The sequence below is a fragment of the Scyliorhinus torazame genome, chromosome 7 (genome assembly GCF_047496885.1).
Source record: "Scyliorhinus torazame isolate Kashiwa2021f chromosome 7, sScyTor2.1, whole genome shotgun sequence".
NCBI lineage: Eukaryota > Metazoa > Chordata > Chondrichthyes > Carcharhiniformes > Scyliorhinidae > Scyliorhinus > Scyliorhinus torazame.
This window is the reverse complement of record NC_092713.1, coordinates 253,291,645-253,310,303: the sequence shown is the minus strand read 5'-3', so window position 1 is coordinate 253,310,303 and position 18,659 is coordinate 253,291,645. Positions and strand designations below refer to the sequence as shown.

At 53.1% G+C, this 18,659-nt stretch overlaps 1 protein-coding gene across 2 annotated transcripts in view; it reads right to left on the bottom strand.

The window, feature by feature from the left end:
- The window catches only part of LOC140427472 (interleukin-8-like), a 121,760-nt gene extending 105,414 nt beyond the window's left edge, over positions 1–16,346 (bottom strand). Inside the window, exons 1-2 of one of the 2 annotated variants that reach the window (XM_072512992.1) lie at positions 16,229–16,346; positions 13,537–13,608 (exon numbers count right to left, since the gene is read on the bottom strand). The gene's annotated coding sequence lies outside the window, so the exon portion shown is untranslated. Of the gene's footprint in view, positions 1–13,202; positions 13,330–13,536; positions 13,609–16,228 lie in introns of those variants that run through there. The other variant, XM_072512993.1, reaches the window with a different exon arrangement.
- Between the last annotated feature and the right edge of the window lie 2,313 nt (positions 16,347–18,659).

Below are 18,659 nucleotides of genomic sequence, written 5' to 3'. Positions count from 1 at the left end.
GGTTCGAGTCACGCGATGTGGAGGCGCTCCTGGACGTGGTGGAGCAGAGGAGGGACGCCCTGTATCCCGGGCACGGACGCAGAGTTGCCCCACGCCACAGCCGGCGTCTGTGGAGGGAAGTGACAGAGGCCGTCACCGCTGTGGCCCTGACACCACGGACAGGCACCCAGTGCCACAAGAAGGTGAACGACCTCGTCAGAGCAGGCAGGGTGAGCCTCCCCATATCCCCCCTCCCCATATGCCCCCTCCCCCATACCCCCCCCTCCCCATATCCCCCCTTCCCCATATCCCCCCTCCCCCATATCCCCCCTCCCCCATATCCCCCCTCCCCCATATCCCCCCTCCCCCATATCCCCCTCCCCATATCCCCCCTCCCCCATATCCCCCCTCCCCCATATCCCCCATATCCCCCCTCCCCCATATCCCCCCCCATATCCCCCCTCCCCATATCCCCCATATCCCCCCCTCCCCCATATCCCCCCTCCCCATATCCCCCCTCCCCCATATCCCCCATATCCCCCCTCCTCCATATCCCCCCTCCCCCATATCCCCCCTCCCTATATCCCCCCTCCCCATATCCCACATATCCCCCCCATATCCCCCTCCCCCATATCCCCCATATCCCCCCTCCCCCATATCCCCCCTCCCCCATATCCCCCAAATCCCCCCTCCCCATATCCCCCCTCCCCCATAACCCCCATATCCCCCCTCCCACATATCCCCCCTCCCCCATATCCCCCCTCCCCCATATCCCCCATATCCCCCCTCCCCCATATCCCCCATATCCCCCCTCCCCTATATCCCCCTCCCCCGTATCACCTGATCACTGCCTGATGTCTAACCATGCATGCTTCATTGTGTATCCCAGGACCAAACGTCCAGGCACCCATCCCCGCAGATGCAGACCGCCCGCAGGATGCCCCTCGGAGACCACAGGAGACGGAGAGACCCGCACCCTCCAGCATGCGACGCCCGCAGGATGCCCCTCGGAGACCACAGGAGACGGAGAGACCCGCACCCTCCAGCATGCGACGCCCGCAGGATGCCCCTCGGACACCACAGGAGACGGAGAGACCCGCACCCTCCAGCATGCGACGCCCGCAGGATGCCCCTCGGAGACCACAGGAGATGGAAAGACCCGCACACTCCAGCATGCGACGCCCGCAGGATGCCCCTCGGAGACCACGGGAGACGGAGAGACCCGGACCCTCCAGCATGCGACGCCCGCAGGATGCCCCTCGGAGACCACGGGAGACGGAGAGACCCGGACCCTCCAGCATGCGACGCCCGCAGGATGCCCCTCGGAGACCACGGGAGACGGAGAGACCCGGACCCTCCAGCATGCGACGCCCGCAGGATGCCCCTCGGAGACCACGGGAGACGGAGAGACCTGGAGCAACAGGGAGACAACACCCCCGTCACGTGCGGGAGCGACCACCCAGCGACGAGGGGGGCAGCCACATCCGAGCCAGGACACCACTACCCAGGACACCACTACCCAGGACACCACTACCCAGGACACCCCTACCCGGGACAGCACTACCCAGGAAGACGAAATACCGGACAGTGACTCAGAATGGATGGGTGGAGACGAACCCCCACCCCAAAGTGCCATGGACTCAGAGTGGGACGAAGAGCACGACACAACGCCACTGCTGTCACCAACACCCTCCACCATCGCAGAAACACTCACCACGGTTGGGCACTTTAGTGATGAGGCGTCTGGTACACTCACTGGTGCGCACAACACAGCCGTCCCGGGACAGCAGGTGGAGGTAGGAGCAGCAGAGCGACTGGGCGGTCGGAGGGCAGCCCAGCCCAAGCGAACATCTGCCGCCCAGATGGATCCCGGGTTCCTGCAGTTACCACACCCACACATAGATCCGATGCAACCACCGACCCGGAGACGAGCGAAGAGGGTGATGGGCGGCTTGCGGCGGCTGCGGTCGCAGGTGGAGGAGTCCATCCGCGTCCAGGAGCTGGGAGTGGTGCCGGTCATACGTGCCACCCAGGCTGACACCGCACGGGTGGCGTCCGCGGTGGAGGCAATGGGTGCGACGGTGTCAGACATGGGGAACGGTTTGCGAGGCCTGGGGCCTTCCGTGCAGGCGCCGTCTGTGGCCCAGGAAATGGCTGCCCTCTCACAGGAGGCCATGAGCCAGTGCCAGCGCCAGATGGCAGAGGTGCTCAACGCCATAGCCCAGTCTCTGCAGGCCATGGCCCAGTCTCAGCAGGCCATGGCCCAGTCTCTGCAGGCCATCGCTGAGGGCATCGGCGCCAGTGGCCATGTGCGAGCCGGTGTCGCACTGTCACAGACAGGGTTTGCCAACCCCCTGGGCTCCATAGCTGCAAACCTGCAGACCCCTGTCGATACCAGCATGGGCCTCCAGGACTGGCAGCGCCAGATGTCGGGGGGGCGTCGGATGGCCAGTCCGTTCGCATCCCCCACCCATGTAGAGGCCTGGGGGCCATCGGGCACCCCGAGGGAGGAGGAGGTGGTGTGGTCCGTCCCGGCTCCCTCTGTAGGGGAGGTCCCGGTACACCGCGACACCTCGGACTCCCCCCCTTCCGTCCCAGGTGCATCGGGTGGGCAACGGGCAGGACAGGCTGGCAGCTCGCCATCCCAGTCGCCCGGGCCGCAGCCTGGCCCATCTAGGCCAGGACGCCACAGGAAACGGCCGCCAAAGGGATCCAGTGTCAGAGGGCAGGAATCACAGGAGTCCACCTCCAGTTCTGCTGTACCGTCTGGGGAACCACGTAGACGTAGTCAAAGGGACCGTAAGGCCAAACAATTAGACACCGAGTAAGTTGGCACGGGTGCAGGGCACAGATGAGTTTTAGGGGCTAGGGCACGTGCATGAACTCCTTTGGTTATTAAAGTCAATGTTACACCTACCGAAGCTGCCTTTGTGCTCTGTCCAAAGTGTGCGGGGGTGTCGTGTACGTTGAGCGCAAGTGTGTATGTGAGGGGTGGTCTTACCTCAGCCCCAGGTGAGTCTGCCCCCTTCCCCCTGGGCCGCCATCAACATCCCCCGGCCAGAGGACGGGACCGTGCGCTGCAGTGTCACAGCCGCATGCAGGGATGGTCCGGATGGATGGTGGTACTGTAGCCATGGGTCAGATATAGTCCAACGATGTAGAGCCAGGAGCTCATCGCAGGGCGGGTTGTCATCATCCTCCGTGGCCTGCGATAGACACGCGTCCACCCGCAACTGTGTGAGCCCGGCCCGTTGTGCCGCAGGTGGATCGGCAATGGGGGGGGGGGGCTGGTGTGCATGCGGGTGGGGTGGGTGGGGTTGGGGAGGGGGGTGAGGGTGCTGGGTGGGTGGATGGGTGGGGGGTGTGGGTGGTCGGCTGTTGCCATGGTGTGCGGTCTGTGGCCATACTACCCGATTCCCACGCCCATCTAGTCAGTGAAGCGGGCGTCTATCAGTCTGTCCCGTGCCCGCTGGGCCAGCCGGTAACGGTGGACAGCCACCCGCCTGTGTCTACCCCGTCTGCCCTGACCATTGCCCCCATCCCCCTCATCTGGGGAGGACTGGGCCTCTTCCTGCTGCTCCTCCACTCCGCCCTCCTCTGCCTGCGGCACATCGCCCCTCTGCTGGGCTATGTTGTGCAGGACGCAGCACACCACAATGATGCGGCCGACCCTATCTGACCGATACTGGAGGGCGCCCCCAGAGAGGTCCAGGCACCTGAAACGCATCTTCAGCACGCCAAAGCACCTCTCTATCACTCCCGTTGTCGCTACATGGGCATCATTGTAGCGGTTCTCTGCCTCATTGCGTGGCCTCCGTAAAGGCGTCATCAGCCGCGATCGCAATGGGTAGCCCGTCGCCCAGCAACCAGCCCCTCAGCCGGGGATGGCGTCCCTCGTACATGCCGGGGATGGATGACCGCGACAACACGAATGAGTCGTGTACACTGCCTGGGTGACGGGCGCAGACGTGCAGGATCATCATGCGGTGGTCGCAGACCACCTGTACGTTCATCGAATAGGTCCCCTTCCTATTAGTGAACACGGCCCTGTTATCTGCAGGTGGCCGCACGGCGACGTGCATCCCATCGATCGCGCCCTGGACCATGGGGAACCCGGCCACGGCAGAGAAGCCCACGGCCCGGGTATCTTGGCTGGCCCGGTCCACGGGGAAGCGGATGTAGCGGTGCGCCATGGCATATAGGGCATCTGTCACTGCCCGGATGCACCGGTGCACCGATGTCTGCGATATGCCGGACAGGTCCCCACTTGGTGCCTGGAATTACCCCGTTGCATAAAAGTTCATGGCCACCGTAACCTTGACGGACACGGGGAGAGGGTGTCCCCCGCCAGTGCCACGCGGTGACAGGTGTGCCAGCAGGTGGCAGATGTGTGCCACGGTTTCCCGGCTCATCCGGAGTCTCCTCCTGCATTCCCGGTCCGTGAGGTCCTGGTATGACTGCCGGGGCCGGTACACACGGGGCGCCCTCGGGTGCCTCCGTTGCCGTGGGGCCGCGACGTCCTCCTCCCCCTCCTCGTCCTGTCGGTCAGGTGTCCCTCCAGCCTGGGCGGCTGCCGCCTGCCCCTCTGCGGCAGCCTGCGCCGCCTCTCTGGCACACTCCTCCTCCTCCTCCTCCTCATCCAGGGCAACATAGACATGAGCGGCTGCCACCACGGCGGCCAACATCGCTGGATGATATGAAAACATGACGGCCTGGTGGGGGGGAGGGGAACGACGACATGTCATCATTGCCCATATCCCCTCCTCCCCCCAGCCAGGTGGCATGGACCGCATGGGTCCAACTGTTGGAGGCTGGCACCTGGCCAGGTGGACCAACTCACTTGCCCTCCCATCCCCCTCCTCGGCACGGACCCCCCCCCAACCTCCACCCCGGCACGGACCACCCCCCCCCCCAACCTCCACCCCGGCACGGACCCCCCCCCCCAACCTCCACCCCAGCACGGACCCCCCCCCAACCTCCACCCCGGCACGGACCCCCCCCAACCTCCACCCCGGCAGGCACGGACCCCCCCCAACCTCACCCCGGCACGGACCCCCCCCCAACCTCCACCCCAGCACGGACCCACCCCCAACCTCCACCCCGGCACGGACCCCCCCCCAACCTCCACCCCGGCACGGACCCCCCCCCAACCTCCACCCCAGCACGGACCCCCCCCAACCTCCACCCCAGCACGGACCCCCCCCCCCCCAACCTCCACCCTGGCACGGACACCCCCCAACCTCCACCCCGGCACAGACCTCCCCCCAACCTCCACCCCGGCACGGACCCCCCCCCCAACCTCCACCCCGGCACGGCCCCCCCCGCCAACCTCCAGCCCAGCACAGAACGCCCCCCAACCTCCACCCCGGCACGGCACGCACCCCCCCCAACCTCACCCCGGCACGGACCCCCCCCCCCAACCTCCACCCCAGCACGGACCCCCCCCCCAACCTCCACCCCGGCACGGCACGGACCCCCCCCCAACCTCCACCCCAGCACGGACCCCCCCCGACCTCCACCCCGGCACGGCACGGACCCCCCCCCCCAACCTCCACCCCAGCACGGACCCCCCCCCAACCTCCACCCCAGCACGGACCCCCCCCAACCTCCACCCCGGCACGGACCCCCCCCCCCAACCTCCACCCCGGCACGGACCCCCCCCTACCTCCACCCCAGCACGGACCCCCCCCCAACCTCCACCCCCGCACGGACCCCCCCCCCCAACCTCCACCCCGGCACGGACCCCCTCCCGGCACTCCCCCGGAGCCCAGCCTACTCTAACCACCCCCCCCCCCCCCGCCGCACACACACACACACAACCCGAGACACACCTCTCCTCACGCATTCAGACTGCGGCCACGCCATTGCCTGCCCAGAGCCAACCCTCCAGGCCGTCACTCACCTCCACGCTGGCCGGCGTGAGCCTGGAGCACCGGGTCACGCCGATGAAAAGGAGGTTTAATTTACGTCGACGTGAACGGTCATCACGTCGATGGGACTTCGGCCCATCCGGAAGGGAGAATATTGGCAGGCCGAAAATCGGCTGCCTTGCGCAGACCCGTGACATTCTCCGCGGCAGCGGCGCCATTAACGCCCCGCCGACTTTTCTCCCTTCGGAGACTTCGGCAACCGGCGGGGGCGGGATTCACGGCGGCCAACGGCCATTCTCCGACCCTCTGGGGGGTCGGAGAATGACGCCCCTGATTTGGAAATGCATCACCACTCCTTCACTGTCGCTGGGTCAAAATACTGAAACTCTCTCTCTCACACACTATGGATGTACCTATACCACATGGACTGCAGCGCCTCAAGAAGGTAGCTCACTACCTACTTCTTAAGGGCAGTTGCGGATGGGCAATAAATCCTGAACTAGCCAGCGATACCCACATCCTGAAAATGAATAATAACAAAAAAGGAAAACAAAGATGCAAATTTTATAATCCAAATGACCTGGAACCAATGTAGATCAATGAGTACAGGGTTTATTGGAGAATGGGGCTTAGCTGCAAGTTAAGATATAAGAGCACAGTTTTGAATGATGTCATGTTTATGGAGGATAAATGTGGGACACCAGCTGGGTGTGCATTGGAATCGTTAGGCTGGATTCTCTGGTCGCCAATGGCAAAATCGGGTTCGGTGATCAGCCGGAGAATCCCGGTTTCTGACTAAATTGGGGGCGGCACCGCTTTTGTGATGCTCTGCCCCCTCCAAGCAGGTGTGCTCTATGAGTACGGCACGCCACGTATCGATGGCCTTGTGGTAAACCACTGTTGTACTTATATTAGAGGATGTACAGTAGAACCTGCACTACAGGTTCGCCTGTGGCCCCTGCCTGCTGGCTCCGCCCAGGAGGCGGGGTATAAATATGCGTGTCCTCCAGCTCGCAGCCATTTCACCAGCTGCTGTGGGAGGCCACACATCTGATACCAATAAAGCCTCAGTTTGGATTCAACTTTCGTCTTTCGTCAAATTGATCGTGCCTCAGGCCTCAGGACATTGCCTGAGCCCCCCCCCCCCCCACCCCGATGCTCCGCTCCTGACCGGTCATGTTCCTGACGGCGTGTGTTGCGTGTGGTCCCAGCCTCTCGGGAACTCGGTGTGGTGGCTGTGGACTCAGTCCAGCGCCGCCACAGTCGTGGGAGGGCTGATCCACGGGCAGGGGGGGGACCATTATTCGGGGCTGGGGACACTGTGGGGGGCGGTCCAGGGCACGCGAGCCGGCCAAAGGGGGAGAACTATTTCGCGGACCGGGTCCGCGAGCGGCCCCCACCATGTAGCACCGGACGTGTCTGCTGCAGGCCGCCGCCATGCCCACAGCCATGGACCCGGCAATTCTCCAGGGAGTATCGGCAGCTAGAGCCGGGTGCTCTACGTTGCCGGCATGCTAGCCGCTAGCAAAATGGGTAATCGGTGGCGTCTTCATGCCGGCGTGGGGACATCGCCCCAGAATCGGAGAATCCAGCCCGTTGTGTCTAGTGGTAACCAAGACATTAATGATAGTTTCAGCAGCAACTGAGTTGAGACAGAGATGAAGTTGAACAATGTTATGCCGGTGAAAATAGGCAGTTTTAGCGATCGCTTGAATATGTGATCGGGCGTCCACCTTGGGATATCACCAAGATTGCGATCAGAGTGACTTCATCACAAAATTAAGCCAGGGAGTGGGGTGGAGTTGATAGCTATGGAGCAGAGTTTGGCGCAGTACAGAAAGCAATGGCATCAGTCTTCCCAATGTTTAATTGGAAAAAATGTCTAGCTCGTGGGGTGCTGGATGCCGGATCAGCAGGCTGATAACGCAGCAGCAGTGGAGGACCAGAGCTGGGTATCATCAGCACATTAGTGAGAACTAGTGCTGTGCCTCAGATGCTATTTCCAAGGGGCAGCATGGAGATGAGAGATGGGAAGGGACCAAGGATAGATCCTTGAGGTTACCAGAGGTAATGGTGTGGGAAGCTGAAAGAGGAAATCTAAACAGAAGTGATTCTCTGGCTTCCAGTAAATAGATAAGAATGGAATGAGTGGAGTGTGTCCCCATCTAGCGAGTTGCCAGTGGAAAGGAGTTAGAGGAGGAGAATGTTGTAGTCAGCCATGTTGAAGGCTGCAGGTGGGTCTAGAAAGACTAGGAGGGGAAGTTTATCTTTGTCCCAGTTACACAGAGCATCATTTGTGACTTTGATAAGAATTGTTGAAATACAGGGTGGAAACTTGATGAGAGAACTTCACACATGAGTGCTGAGAAAGATGGCAATGGATTTAGGAGGCAAGAAGGACTTTTGAGAGGAAAGGGAGGTTGGAGAAGGCATGATGGTTGAAAAGAGGTGGGGGTCATGTTTCGTTTTTTAAGGAGCGGGTTGATGGCAGCACATTTAAAGGAGAGAGGAACAACAAGAATTGTTTACAATATTGGCTGACAGCAGATGTTTAGTGGGAATAGCTTTGAGGGAACAGAGGTGGATCTCATGGACAAGCTGAAATCAGAGAGAATATGAGGGGAGACAGAATATTGTTTTCTCATCTAAAAGATGGCATCTCTAACAGCACACCCTCAATACTGCACAGAAGTGTCAACTTATATCAATGCTGTGGAATGTGTATTGAACCTATGAGCTTCTGATTCATATATGGGAGTTTTGGTACTTAACCAAAGCTGATGCATTCTTACGTCTCAGGCAAATTAGTATCTGTCTCTCTCTCTCTGTAACTGTGACCAGAATTGTGTTGAAACCTGGGTTTGTCACAGCACCAGGACCAGGATCCAAACTTGCAAGGATGGACGGTGGGACCCTTGGCAGCATTGTACAGGCAGTGCACAATTAATGTTGCTTGGATTGCTGTCTATTTGTGGACAAAAATTCCAGTCGATCTGTGATAATTGGCCATGAGCTTAACCCAATTGTGTGTCTTCCCCGCATGGGGAGATGACCCTTCCTCTGCAATCCTGCCTGCAGGAAGTGGACCCAGGGCAGGATGGTGTCCACAAACAGGAACTTTGGCCAGCAGCAGAGTGAATTTATTCACCTGCTCGCATTCTCACCCTGATATGAGTGCAAAACGTACCGTTAGTGTTGAGAAATCTCAGTGCTGTGAATATACTCATCCACTGACTGTCCACAATTCTCCGGGCTAGAGGATTCCAATGATTCACAAACCTCTGTTGTGAAGGAACTTCTCCTCATCCCTGTACTCAATGATTGATGCCTTATCCTGAGACTATAGTCCTAGTTCTAGACTCTCTGGTCAGAGGAAACAACCTCTCAGGGCATAATCTTGTCAAGCCCGAGAGAACGAGAGAATTTGCCATGTTTCAATTAAATAGTTTACGTACAAAAAGACCCTGGAGAAAGCCACTGTAGAACAAAATACTCTGCATGAAAAGGAAGATATCCAATTAAATTGAATGCATCATATAGAGAGCAACAAGATGAAAAATTAAATTCAGTATTCATGTTTACCTCCTGATATTTCTTCTTTTAAAATTAATACTTCAATTTAATTTCACTGTTATACCTGAACAGTTTGCACCTGTGGTTTAATGTGTTGCATCTCAATAAACATTGACCACAAGGGCTGGATTTTCCTGTTCCTGTAGAAGTGTATTAGGAGGCAGGACTGGGATCAAAATCTGGAAAGAGTGTTTTGAACCGGGTACCTGACAATTTTACAGCTCCATACAATCTTTTGAGAGGAGGAATTGACATAATCAGAGGCCGGCAACCCAGCGGGTGGTGGTCGCCAATTTGGGGAGAGCACCACCGTGCTGAACACCCCCTCACCCTGTCCCACTGGTGAGGTTGGAGCCTGGAATCGAATTGCAGATGGCCTGCAGACTGGAGGGTCCTTTAACACCTGTTCTCTATCATCGCTGGGATGTGACGGCTGTAGCCTCAGGCCATCCTGTGGAGACATTCATCCCTCTACACCAGTGGCTTGAAAGCTGTGGTCATGATTTAAAACTTTTCACAATCCTGCAGAGAGCTCACAAATTTTGAGGTCATTTACAGCCAACTGGCTCAGAATTGCCCAACTCTCCCAGTGGGGGCTGACATCATTGCGAGCCCTTGCATTGGGCCTCCCACTTCACTGTCCACCCCTCATCTTTAATTGGACAGCAGTACCAAAGGCGGCTTCTTAATTGGCCACCTCTGGGATAATCACGATCAACATCCCATTATAATCACTCCGGCCTCCCGACCTAAAATTGAGGCCATTGGGACTGTGTCCAAAATAGGAAAATCCAGTCGTTTGATTAAGGAGAAACATCAAACAAGACCGCGTACGGTTCAGGAAAATCAGTACGCAGTCAGTGTAAGCTTCCTGCTACTAAATTTGGATTTTGGACCTTGAGAATAGACATTTGAAGAATGGGCTATGCTGATGATGAGGGAGCGTGAGAAATCAACAGTTCAATATTTCCAGTAATCTCAGTTCACATGTCATTACAAATCATCAGTTGAGCCCTTGTGTTATATTGACACATTAAGGATTGGGTAAACCATCAACCTTTTAAAATTTCATCCTGCATTTATACAATAGTTTGCAAGTCCTTCTGATATCTGACCAAATCGATTTCAGACTCATCAATATGTCCTTACATACTAAATCACTAAACAATATGGTCAAATATTATCTTGTCGGAAAGTAGAATGTTCTTTTTACCCCATCGTTTATACCAGATTGTCAACTGATGTTAATGTTACTCAGGTGCAATGATGTTTTTGTTTATAATCTATGGTCAGAACTTTTATGATAGTGGGGACTTGGCCAGCGAAAGAAAAGGGGGAACAGATCCCTACCGACTCCGAGAGTCTTGCTGCCATTTTACACTCTAACATATGTTGATTGGCAATAGGGGGAGCCTCCACCCCTCACTTGTGAGGACATCCCACCTTGGAGAGCTGCAGACCAATCAGATTAGTCGACAGTTCTCCAGCCCTCCAAACACAGCGCTGCAGTGACCCGAAGAAACATTGCATGAAGCCTTCTGAAACGACATCGAGAGGAAATTGGAGAAAAGGTGAGTTTCAGGGAACCCTGGGGGGAAGGCAGTGATGGCCTGGGGGTTTGCGAGGGGGGCAATCGGGATCTCAGGGGTTAGGAAGGGAGGCAAGCCCACTGGTCATCGGGCCTAAAGGGAAGGGTGTCCCCAGTCAGGAGGGGGCATCTAAGAGATCCTGCCCGGAATGGGGAGGCAACTTATTATCTAAATGGGGAGAGATTATGGGATGCTCCGTTGCAGAGGGATCTGGGGGTCCTTGTTCATGAGTCACAGAAAGCTAGCGTGCCGGCACAGCAGATAATACAGAAAGCAAACAGAATGTTGGCATTTATAGCTGAAGAAATAGAGTATAAAGGTAAGGAAGTATTGTTGAAACTATACAAGGCATTGGTGAGACCACACCTAGAGTATTGTGCACAGTTTTGGCCCCATTATTTGAGGAAAGATGATGTGGAGATACCGGTGTTGGACTGGGGTGGACACAGTAAGAAGCCTTACAACACCACGTTAAAGTCCAACAGGTTTGTTTCGAATCACTAGCTTTCGGAGCACAGCTCCTTCATCAGGTGAATGAAGAGGTGGGTTCCACAACCACATATATAGACAAAGTCAATGATGCAAGGTGATGCTTTGAATGTGAGTCTTTGCAGGTAATTAAGTCTTAAAGAGAGAGGGATAATCACAAGTTAAAGAGGTGTGAATTGTCTCAAGCCAGGACAGTTGGTAAGATTTCGTAAACCCAGGCCAGATGGTGGATGGGTGAATGTATTGAGACATGCATCCAAAGTCCCGGTTGAGGCCGTATTCATGCGTTCGGAACTTGGCTATCAGTTTCTGCTTGGCGATTCTGCGTTGTCGCACGTCCTGAAGTGCGACCAGAACTGTACACAGTATTCCAAGTGTGACCTTACAACTCTTGAGTCACTCTCGTGACTCTGGTACAACTTCAACAAGACATCCCAACTCCTGTATTCAATGTTCTGGCCAATGAAACCAAGCATGCCAAATGCCTTCTTCACCACCCTGTCCACCTGTGTCTCCACGTTCAATGAGCTATGAACCTGTACTCCTAGATCTCTTTGTTCTGTAACTCTCCCCAATACCCTACCATTAACTGAGTAGGTCCTGCCCCGATTCGATCTGCCAAAATGCATCACCTCACATTTATCTAAATTAAACTCCATCTGCCATTCATCTGCCCACTGGCCCAATTGATCAAGATCCCCTTGCAATCCTCAATAACCTTCTTCTCTGTCCACTATGCCACCTATCTCGGTGTCACCTGCTAACTTACTTAACCATGCCTCCTAAATTCTCATCCAAATCATTAACATAAATAACAAATAACAGTGGACACAGCACTGATCTCTGAGGCACACCGCTGGTCACAGGCCTCCAGTTTGAAAAACAACCCTTTACAACCACCCTTTGTCTTCTGTCGTCAAGCCAATTTTGTATCCAATTGGCTACCTCACCCTCACTCACTCCCCACCCACTCAGTAAGTCAGTCACTCACCTAACGATTCACTCATTTACCCTTGCACTCACTCAATCACTCACCCAATCACTCGCTCACTCACCCAACCACTCACTCACTCACACACACCTCATCACTCACTCACTCACTCACACACCCACTCACACATCCACCCACTCACACGCACACCCACTCACACACCTACTCACACCCCATTCTCACATCTACACTCAAACACTCACACTCACACGCCCACTCTCACATCAACATTCACACTCGCTCTCACACTCAAACTCACACACCCACTCACCAATTACTCAGTCAGTCACTCACTCATCTAACCACACACTCATTCACTACTCACCACACACTCACCATCCACTCAGTCAATCAGTCACTAACTCAGTCACTCACTCACCCTATCACTTACTCACTCAAGAATCCATTCAGTATCTCACTCACACTCACCCACTCACTCGTTCACTCACACACTCAGCACATATGAACTCACCACCCACTCACTCACACTCACACAACCACTCACTCATTTAGCAACTCACTCACTCACACATTCACTAATCCATTCAGCATCTCACTCACTCACACTCAACCGCTCACTCACCACCTACAAACACACTACTCACCCACACACTCACCACCCACTCACTCACTCAGATTCACTCACTCACTCACACACTCACTCAGCCTCACTTAGAATCAGTGAAAGACTTGGATCGATTTCAAGTTTACCTGACTGTTAGCTGCTCCAAAAAAGGCAGTGTGTCCTCCAAACGTCTGTCTTCCACGCTCACTGGTCCTACCCTGGAGAGTGTGTGCTGGCTCACTGGTGTTGCCTCTGGGATCAGGCGTCCCAGTTGAAAAATGTGCAATATAGTTGGTGCCCAAAAATCCTCCAGGGTGCCCAGCATTGCCACTGACCGGAAGTTCTAGGCCAATGAATTGTTTTCATCTTTCCAATTGAACTTTCGTCAACCCGCGCAAACTATGGCCACAGCCCAATGAAAAATAGGCAAACAAATGTAACTGCAGTCAACACTACAATTAAAAATAGCTGAGTGCTGACCTGTTCCAGAGTGGACAAATAACACAGAAGCACGATTTGCAGAATCACCAGACCAGAAAAATACAATACATTCTGTGGAGATGAGAACATTAGTTACTGTGAGAAATGCACCACAAAATACATTTCTGTAAATTTTTCAGATGCCAAATACAAACGTTTAAAAGCAAGATCATTAATGGTTTTATGAAAGTTGTTTATCTATGGTTTCAAATGCTTTTGCATTTATTATTGATGATAGGACTACAAGAAATACCCATTTTTGAGTCAGTCAAAAGCCAATGCTGCACTGGTTTTTACCAGTTATTGTAAGTATGTAAAAGAAGCAAGCAACTTGAATGTTCTGCGTCCTAATAGATATTAGAAGCCACATAAAATTTCATCAGGAAGTGACATAGATTGAACATCTGTTAATTGGTTACTTTTTCCACCAATCATTGTGGTAAACCATCACAGCAAAGTGCTCTGATGGCCAGATCCTGAAAACTCACTTTCTGTCAAAAGAATCTGCATTTATTTTGCAAAGCTGTAAAAGTATATGCGTAAGGGGAACTGCTTTCCAAATGATTTCCTTCCCTGTGGTCAGAGGAATGAGAGCCACATTGTTTATTGTTATAGCCTGCCTACTTACCATTGGCTGGGGACTAATGACAATCCCACAATCCTGTGGGAGTAGCAGCTTCCCCAATGAGGGGGGCGGAGAAACCATTAGTAAACTCCTAGTATAAATAAAGCTGGCCAGTTCAGGAACCAGCAGGAAGGAGTGTGGGAAGTTGCTGCTGCTGTTATATATATATGTTATTGTAAATAAATGTTATTACTTTGTATCCTAGAAACTCGTGCTGGATTCTTCGTGGCCCTCACAAAATTTATAGTCAGTTGAAACCGGTTTTGCATTCAAAGATAGACCTCCCCCCCCTTCCTCAGATATGATGCCCTCTCAGGTTCTTGGCGACCATGGACTTCCACTGGATTAGTCCATGATTATGCCTGGGAGCTGTGATTTGCCATGGACCTCTACAGTATGGCTGACCAGGAAACTCTTCCCCTCTTTACCAGCTGGCATCAGGAGGATTGGAAGGATTTACAGGCTGATAATCAACCCCTTTGGCCATGTTATGACCACACCTTTCATGGTCATTAGGTCCTGAAGTGGGACTTAAACGCAGAGTTTCTGGCCCAGAGGTAGGGATGCTAACAATATGCCACAAGACCTCCCACCCAGAGCACTGCATGGAGGTCCACGGTCACACCATCAGCAGCTTGCTCATCATGCCAGACAGCAGGATGAGGGTGACCTGGGAGCTGAGAAGGCAGGGACAGATGCAGCAATACTGTACACCACATAAATCGTCATAGCTGGCCCCATGTTGCTGAACGCCACCTCCTCCATTGACCTCAGGAGATGCAGGCATCCTTGTCCCACACTTCTTCTGCTCTGTTCATTCCTGTTTTGTGCCACCTCACCTTGCAAGAGAGAGAATGTCAAAGGTTGTGTATGCCATGTTTGGGGCATATTGCTGCCGCAGCAGAATAGCTGGGGATATGTCAAGGCAGCATGTCAAGGTGTGAGAGGGTGATGTGGCATATCAATATGTAGATGGGAGGCCTGAATTCCGAGGAATGTTGCTGGGTGTTTATTGGTCATGTGGTTCATTGAGTAGCATAAGAGGATGGTGTTGTGGGATAGAAGATCTCATGTGAAGATGCATTTACTACCCATGAGGCCATGAAACCTCTTGTGGCATTGCTGTGGATCCTCAGCTCCAGATTCAGAAAGCTTACCTTCCTGGCTACCTGCTTTCACTCCCTTCTAAATGTGACCCTTGAGTGTCTCCTGGTTGCTCCTTGCAGAACCATGGCATCTCTTATTCTGTCAACCTTCAGCACGAAGACCTCAAGCACCACATCCAACACACTGGAGTATCAACCTCCCACCCTTGTGTTCACTTTTCTATCATTCCTCAGTGTAGCTTCCTTTTAAAAGGGACAGGCTGCCTTTAAGAATTGTAAGCTGATTGCGCCATGTAGTTTCTGAACAGCAAATCTGGGCAGCCAGCAGCATTAAGAAGAAAATAGCAGTGAAGGACTCACTTGGCCTGATATTACAAACATACAGATGTAATGGGTACATTAAATTTGCATTCTGCCACCTCAGTCGAAACATACACGGACAGGTCATGAGCCATGACCCTCAAACCAGAAAATGGGGATAACCCAATTTCTGACCCCAAAATAATGTTTATAACACTCTTGTTCAGTGATCTTCAAAGATTTGTGTCCATGCATTGTCAGGTCTCTCTTTGCTTTAAAATGGTACCATTGTCTCTCTTTTTCTATCTGATAAAGTCCATCTTCCTGATCCAATGAAAGATCTTCGACCTGAAACATTAACTCTGTTTCTCTCTCTGCAGATGCTGCCAGACCTGCTGAGCATTTCCACCATTTATGTTTTATTTCATCTTGCAACAGTCTGCCCTTTTCACCAGTGTGTCTATATCTGTTAGTGTCCTCCTCAACTTCAATGATTGTGCCATCTGCAAACTGGGATATAGCTTCTCTCTCCATCTGGAATTGAATCTGTGTCTTTCCTCAACTCCACACCCTATGCAACTTATCTACCGCAGCATTCAGAAGAAAAACTCAGCACTCTACGAGCCAATTTGTATTTGTGAAGGAAAAGTTTAGCTCTCACCTTAACTTGCAGAAGTTGATCACCTGCCCTTCCGTTGTCAGTGAAGCCTGATAAACTGTGTTAATTACACTTTGTTACACACTATGAGCAGGTATACGGCTTTGCATTACTACACTGCTGCATAAATTTGTACTGTGAGTAAGGTGCCTCCCACTGTATTTCTAGTCTGCAAATCAAGAGAAAAGTTGGCATGGAGATCTGCTTCTAACAACCAAGGAATGTCATTTAGATAATCTGATCTGGACCTATTGCCGCTTCTAGGTTTATTTTCACCTAATAAAGGACTCTAACTTTATCCATTGGAAGATTGAAATGTGAATTCGCTGATGTTTCCAATCTTGAAATTTCCATTCAAAGATTGAATAGACTGCAATAGTCTGAAACCTTTAAACAATTATTCTATGGGAATATCAACCTTTGACATCATGCTGGTTCTGAATAAATAATATAAAAGTGCTAAGGTCAATTTTCCTTGTTGCCTGAATCCCGGGAAGAATCTTGGCCTAATAGATCTGCATCCCTTTTTCACGTTTGCAACCAACCAATGAGGACGAAGGCCAGGAAAATCGTCCCCAGGAATGACAATTGGCTTGGAAAGTTAACCATCCAGGGTGACAGAAAACCCTTGAGTGCGTACACCCCACACACATCATGGGCTTGGGAATGCAGGTGTCGGGGTGGGGTGGTGGAAGCCAGCACATAAAGCCAGGGAGGAAAGATCAGGGGCCAGGAGTGGATTCATGGATTGTTTCAGGACAAGTTAACCTTGAATTTAAAAACACAAAGGAACTAACGCCTGCTTGAGGCATGAGTAAACAACAGTTGTTTTTTGTTTGCCAATATGCCGGGTGGTGCACTTCTAGCGGGAGATGGCTGGCTTTCTGTCTGCAATATTGGAAGCTCAGTATATACCAGTCAGTGCCCCCAAAACAGACACTGCATGACCTGGTCAGGGTGGCTGGGCATCGTAGGTTGAGGGTTGCCCGTGGGCTGGGGGCGTAGCATCTGTGAGGCCTACAAAACATCCTCCAATATTGTGTACTCCCACGATCGGACAATTGCAGCTGCTGCCTGCCTGTCCTACCAATCACTTCCAAGATAGAGCCCTGTTCTTGGTTATATGCTGATGATCACTTTAACTCCCTTTGACTGTGAGCAGCCTCTGGCTGCACTGCTGAAGGCTATTGCTAATAAGGAAATGGGCATTGTTAGTTTTGTAAGCACGTCACAGCTCCCAAGTGGTGCTGCAGGGTGTGTTTGCTGATTGCTCCTGCTGGTGGCTGGAAATGCCTGAATGCCGTGTGTTTGTTTGCTGCTGCCTCCTCTGCTTCTGTGGCCTTGGAATAAGACAATGGGAGGATGTAAGCAGGCCTACTACCAGTGCTGGAGAGGGGGAAGGGGTGCTCTTCCACTCTTCTGCTGTGCTCTATTTTAGTGTGACTTTCCGGTGTGCTTATTCCCACCTTTGAGGGTCTACTGCAGGGAACTGCGGAGTATGGGGGGTGGGGGGAGACTCATTGATATGAATGCTGCTGCAGCTGCCTACAGACTGTGAGACTGTGTGTCCGCTTGTTGCCACTTATTTTGCTTCTGTGGCCTGGAGCAAGGAAAGAGAGGGAGTAAGATGACTGCAGGGGCTGCAGAAGGGGAAAGGGTGATGGGCCAATTCATTTGAACAACTTGCTGAAGGCATTGAAGAACTGCTTTTGCAGATTGCCAATGTCTTTATTGTACTGTTCAATTGTATTGTTCAATGTTTAATGTCTGGCAGCTACGTATTTATTTGTTGTCACCTCTTTTACTTCTGTGGCCCAGAGCAAGGAAGGGGTGGAAGTAAGATGACCTGCTGCCAGTGCTGGAGAGGGGCAAGGGTGCTCTTTCATTCTTCAGCTCTGCTCTGCGTCAATGTGACTTTCCAGTGCAATTATTCCTGCCTTTGAGGATCTCCTGCTGAGTGCTGCGAGAGGGGGAGAGAGAGGCAGAGTGACCTGAATGCTGCTGCGGCTGCCTGGAGGATGTATATCTGTTTGCTGCCGCCTCTTTTGCTTCTGTGGCCTCGAGCGAGGAAAGGGAGGAAGTAAAATGACCCACTACTAGTGCTGCAGAAGGGGAAGGGGTGGCAGATGGATTTGACTGAGCAACTTGAGGAAGCATTGAAGAAATACTTTTGCAGGTTGCTGGTGGCTTTATTGTAGTGTTGAGTGTTCAGTGTTTAATGCCTGGAAGCCATGTGTTTGTTTGCTGCCGCCTCCTTTGCTCCTCTGACCTGGAGCGAGGAAAGGGAGGAATAAGAATGACCCACTACCAGTGCTGGCGAAGAGAAAGGGGTGGTGAACTGATTCAACAGAGCAACTTGCTGAAGGTATTAAAACACGCTTTTGCTGATTGCTGGTGACCTTATTGTACTATTGTCTGTTTAATGTTTAATGTC